The sequence below is a fragment of the Procambarus clarkii genome, chromosome 13, assembly GCF_040958095.1.
Source record: "Procambarus clarkii isolate CNS0578487 chromosome 13, FALCON_Pclarkii_2.0, whole genome shotgun sequence".
NCBI classification, from domain to species: domain Eukaryota; kingdom Metazoa; phylum Arthropoda; class Malacostraca; order Decapoda; family Cambaridae; genus Procambarus; species Procambarus clarkii.
The window spans coordinates 13,021,604-13,027,603 of NC_091162.1; the positions used below are offsets into that span (position 1 = coordinate 13,021,604).

Here is a 6,000-nt window from a genome sequence, read left to right on the forward strand (position 1 = left end):
GGCTTGGGGAGTAGAAGAACTCCCAGAACCCCATCAAGCAGGTCAGGCTCCCCGAAACGTCAGACGCCACAAACAAACAAACAAACAAACAAACACACACACACACACACACACACACACACACACACACACACACACACACACACACACACACACACACACACACACACACACACACACACTCAATTTCTCCAGCTTTGAAAGGGGCCGTCATTGTGCAGCAGTACTCCACTCTAGAGAGCACAAGCGTCTTGAAAAGTATCATCATCGGTACAGCATCTCTAGTGTGAAAGGTTCTTGTTATCCAACCTGTCATTTTTCTTGCAGTTGTGACGGCTACTTTTTTTGCATTCTCATTACCGCGGCTGATCTTGGCACGCGAATGATGTTGTTTGTTGATGTTCCTGATTAGTAAAAGGTCTTGTTAATGATAGTTTCGATACGTTCTCCTTGAGCGCCCTTAGCTGGTAACGTACTACATATGTAAAGGAAGAAATGTATATCTTTTTATCTCTCAGATTTTTCGGTAATATCTTTATTGCTTGTGATGTGTGTGTCTATATATGTACGAACACGCTGTACTGAACGGGGTGAGAATTGTTTGAGCTGCCTCATTCCTTCGTGTGTGTGTATTTTTACTCTCAATACACTTGTTTCAATTTCAGCGGCCAGCACAGATGTTCCGTGGTTTCCACAGATGCCAATTCGAGAGGGGAATCCACACGAAACTAACCAACTATCCCCCTGGTTCGATATCCAGGGGATATCGAGCCAGGGTATGTGTTCCCCTTGATTTCAGCTGCTATCCCTCTTGTTTTCTGTCTGACCCCAGAGGAAATACTAACAGATTCAAGGAAAATGATATATGATGATATCTGATTCAACGTCTACTTTATTCAACCGCTTGACTCATCGGAAGCTAAGACTCAAGATAGGAAGCACCATCGTGCGTCGCCACAGTTACCACAGGAGACGAAGAGCATTAAGAAACACCAAAGGCAGAGATCAGTGTCGCCAGGCCAGAGGTGAGCGTTAAGGGGAGACCTAACCCAGGTGCCAAGAGAGGAGAGGAGTGGCGTCGTGTTCCCCTCGGTATTCAACAAGTCCCCGTCTGTGCCGGAAATAGCGGGCTAACTTCACCACGCGGGCCTCAGTCGCCCCATATTGTCTTGCTTTTAGTCGCTCGCAGCGGAGAAAAAATTTAAGATGGAGGGGGGCCCCTTGTCAAGAAAAGTTGCTTGGGCGTGGTGTTGCATGGGTTTGGGTGGGTGTACGTGGGTTGTGGGTGGGTATCTTGATGTTGGTTATCTTGATATGATTTCGGGGCTTTTTAAGTGTCCCCGCGGCCCGGTTCTCGACCAGGCCTCCATTTCCAGGAAGCAGCCCGTGACAGCTGACTAACACCCAGGTACCTATTTTACTGCTATAGGGCAGTGGATATGTGGGGCTTGCTGCGGGCCGCTCCAAGCAGCAACAGCCTGTTGGATCAAGTTGTCACAAGTCGAGTCTGGGCTTAAGGAGTAGAACAACTCATGAAACCCTCTAGAGGTATGATCCAGGTAATGGATGCGTTGATGATTGGCTGGATATTTTGGATGGTGGTTGTAAAGATGGTTGGGTGTTTACAAAGACATGTTTTTGCTATATTAACTACTCAATAACAGCGCCCAATTAGCACCATATATGCGTGTAACTCCTTCAAATCTCTTGTTTGATAAGCTGTTCACTTGAGACAGTTAAGGAAGTTCTAGCTGTGTCTAGGGTACAAATGACAGGATGAACATCCCAGCGGGTTTTCTTCCTATTGGGGTGTGTTGTACATGCTGCTATGGCGGTGTGTCCACTCACAGGATGAGTGGCGCTGCCCAATACTGTCACTATGGCGGTGTGTCCACTCACAGGATGAGTGACGCTGCCCAATACTGTCACTATGGCGGTGTGTCCACTCACAGGATGAGTGGCGCTGCCCAATACTGTCACTATGGCGGTGTGTCCACTCACAGGATGAGTGACGCTGCCCAATACTGTCACTATGGCGGTGTGTCCACTCACAGGATGAGTGGTGCTGCCCAATACTGTCACTATGACGGTGTGTCCACTCACAGGATGAGTGGCGCTGCCCAATACTGTCACTATGGCGGTGTGTCCACTCACAGGATGAGTGACGCTGCCCAATACTGTCACTATGGCGGTGTGTCCACTCACAGGATGAGTGACGCTGCCCAATACTGTCACTATGGCGGTGTGTCCACTCACAGGATGAGTGACGCTGCCCAATACTGTCACTATGGCGGTGTGTCCACTCACAGGATGAGTGACGCTGCCCAATACTGTCACTATGGCGGTGTGTCCACTCACAGGATGAGTCGTGCTGCCCAATACTGTCACTATGACGGTGTGTCCACTCACAGGATGAGTGACGCTGCCCAATACTGTCACTATGGCGGTGTGTCCACTCACAGGATGAGTGGCGCTGCCCAATACTGTCACTATGGCGGTGTGTCCACTCACAGGATGAGTGACGCTGCCCAATACTGTCACTATGGCGGTGTGTCCACTCACAGGATGATTGGTGCTGCCCAATACTGTCACTATGACGGTGTGTCCACTCACAGGATGAGTGACGCTACCCAATACTGTCACTATGGCGGTGTGTCCACTCACAGGATGAGTGACGCTGCCCAATACTGTCACTATGGCGGTGTGTCCACTCACAGGATGAGTGGTGCTGCCCAATACTGTCACTATGGCGGTGTGTCCACTCACATGATGAGTGACGCTGCCCAATACTGTCACTATGGCGGTGTGTCTACTCACAGATGAGTGACGCTGCCCAATACTGTCACTATGGCGGTGTGTCCACTCACAGGATGAGTGACGCTGCCCAATACTGTCACTATGGCGGTGTGTCCACTCACAGGATGAGTGACGCTGCCCAATACTGTCACTATGGCGGTGTGTCCACTCCTCCCCTCCCTCCCCCTCTCCCTTATTCCCCTCCCTTCCCTCTTCCTTACTTACCTTCCCATCTACCTTTCCCTACAATGTGCTCCCTCCTTCTCTCTCCCCCTCCCCCTCCCCTTCCCCTACCCCCCCCTACCCTCCAGGTTGGCATATACCCTACTCGCTAAGTTGGCACTGAGAATAGTGCCTGGGTACGTTGGCTCTCATCTCCCTGATTGTATGAGAGGGGAGGGGGGGGGCTCGCCCCCTTGTTACTGCCCCCTTTGGTGAAGGGGCTGAGGTTGAGGGGGGGGGTAGGGGGGTTTATGGAAGAGGGAGGGAGGGAAGGAGGGGATGGAAGGAGGGGATGGAAGGGTAAGAAGGAAGGGAAGGAAGAGTTAGGGTAAGGGGAGGGTAGGCAAGGTGGATCAGTCCCCTTGGCACTCATTGGCACTGCCAGCACCAGCAGCCGGTCCCACCTTGGCACTGAATATGTCTCTCTCTCACATCCCCTCCCTGGCCTTCCCTTAGCCTCCCTTTCTTGGCCACATGACACTGCGGGCCGGTCTCTTGTCATCTCTCTGTTTTTGTCAAGGCTTCAACCTTCCTACATTTAGACTTGTGTATGTTTCCTTTGTTCTCTCTCTCTCTCTCTCTCTCTCTCTCTCTCTCTCTCTCTCTCTCTCTCTCTCTCTCTCTCTCTCTCTCTCTCTCTCTCTCTCTCTCTCTCTCTCTCTCTCTCTCTCTCTCTCATCATTCATCAGACAGGCTGCAGAGGCGAGACACAAGAGCCAAAGCTCGACCCTTGACGGCACAAATATGTGAGCACACCCACGGTGCGGCGTCCCCTGTGTGTGGTGTCCCCCCCCCCCTTCAACCCCTCTCAACCAACATGGGGTTTATGGGTTGGGGTTAGTGGGAGGGGGGGGATGATGTTGGGGTGGGGGGAGGGGGGGGAGTCGTGTTTGCCAGCAACATAGCTCCAGGGTAGACATTCTTGCTTGGAGGCATGTGTACTCACCTCTCCTATTTGTATTCACCTATTTGTGCTTGCGGGGGTTGAGCTCTGGCTCTTTGGTCCCGCCTCTCAACTGTCAATCAACTGGTGTACAGGTTCCTGAGCCTACTGGGCTCTATCATATCTACATTTGAAGCTGTGTATGGAGTCAGCCTCCACCACATCACCCCCTAATGCATTCCATTTGTCAATCACTCTGACACTAAACAAAGTTCTTTCTAATATCTCTGTGGCTCATTTGGGCACTCAGTTTCCACCTGTGTCTCCTAGTGTGTGTGCCCCTTGTATTAAATAGCCTGTCTTTATCAACCCTGTCAATTCCTCTGAGAATCTTTTATGTGGTGATCATGTCCCCCCCTAACTCTTCCGTCTTCCAGCGACGTGAGGTTTAAGTTCCGTAGTCTTTCCTCGTAGCTCATACCTCTCAGCTCGGGTAGCAAACCTTTGAACCTTTCCAGTTTAGTCTTATGCTTGACTAGATATGGACTCCATGCTGGAGCCGCATACTCCAGGATTGGTCTGACATATGTGGTATATAATGTTCTGAAAGATTCCTTACACAAGTTTCTAAAGGCCGTTCTATTGTTAGCCAACCTGACATATGCTGCTGATATAAGTTTCAGGGGACAGGTCTGGCTTGATATCAATCCCCAAGTCCTTCTCTCTCTCTGTCAACTAAGAGAAGTTCCGGATCAGCCGGGCTGTGGTGGGTATGTGGCCCTGCGGGCCGCTCCAAGCAACAGCCTGGTGGACCAAACTCTCACAAGTCAAGCCAGGCCTCGGGCCGGGCTTGGGGAGTAGAAGAACTCCCAGAACCCCATCAAGCAGGTATATGTGGGCCTGCGGGCCGCTCCAAGCAACAGTCTGGTGGACCAAACTCTCACAAGTCAAGCGTGGCCTCGGGCCGGGCTTGGGGAGTAGAAGAACTCCCAGAACCCCATCAACCAGGTATCAACCAGGTATCTGACTCTTGAAGAATTTCATCGCCCAGATGATACCTTGTATCTGGTCTCCTGCTCCCTACACCTATCTTCATTACATTGTGTGTGTGTGTGTGTGTGTGTGTGTGTGTGTGTGTGTGTGTGTGTGTGTGTGTGTGTGTCTGTGTGTGTGTGTGTGTGTGTGTGTGTGTGTGTGTGTGTGTGTGTGTGTGTGTGTGTGTGTCTGTGTGTGTGTGTGTGTGTGTGTGTGTGTGTGTGTGTGTGTGTGTGTGTGTGTGTGTGTGTGTGTGTGTGTGTTCTTGGATACGTGCGTATGCCAGTTCTCTTACCAAGATTGTGTGTTTGTAGGGATCGGACTTCAGCTCCCGGGCCCACCCCAGACACGTGTTGCAGATGACCTCTTCCGTCTTGGCCTGCCCGTCGTATCTGCCCGTCGTATCTGCCCGTCGTATCTGCCCGTCGTATCTGCCCACCAGGAATTTATGAATATAGTTTTATTCTAATAAAAAGCTGTATACAATGTATACAATGTAGACATAAACACTATAACTGCCCGGGGTAACAGGAGAACGAGGCCCATAACAGTAAACCCCCACACACGAATCACAGAGATGTCAGAAAGAACTTGTTCAAAGTGCTGAACAACCCGTGGACCGAACTGGATGAAATTAAGCCGTCGGGAGCCAATTGGATACAGCAGGAGAGCATTCATGGTAACTTATCACAAGAAAACGAGCGATAAGCGTCAATTCCTTAATGACCCAAAGGCACCGGGGGGGGGGGGGGGGGGGCTGCGGAACTGACGTTCGACCCGTGGCAAGGACGTATATACAAGCAAAGACATCTGGGTCAATGCCTTGACCACGCAGCCGAGTTTCCTGAGACAGGAATTCGTACTCGGTAGGTATGCACCAGGAAGCTTCCCATGTGTCTCCTTCCCCCCAGACCCGTCATCCTGCCTAGTCCTGTGTTCTCCTCCTCCCCATGCCCCATCCCTCTCTCAGGACCTGAAGCATGACCCAAAGGAGTTTGCTTCCTTTGGGACGTGTATGGGGGGGGGGGTAAATCACGTCACCTGAAATTATACTCCAATTTCAG

General features: G+C 51.1%; 1 protein-coding gene across 4 annotated transcripts in view; it reads left to right on the forward strand.

The window, feature by feature from the left end:
* LOC123757060 (pseudouridylate synthase RPUSD2) overlaps positions 1 to 6,000 on the forward strand; it is a 443,933-nt gene that overhangs the window by 319,629 nt on the left and 118,304 nt on the right. The gene's annotated exons all lie outside the window — the stretch shown is intronic.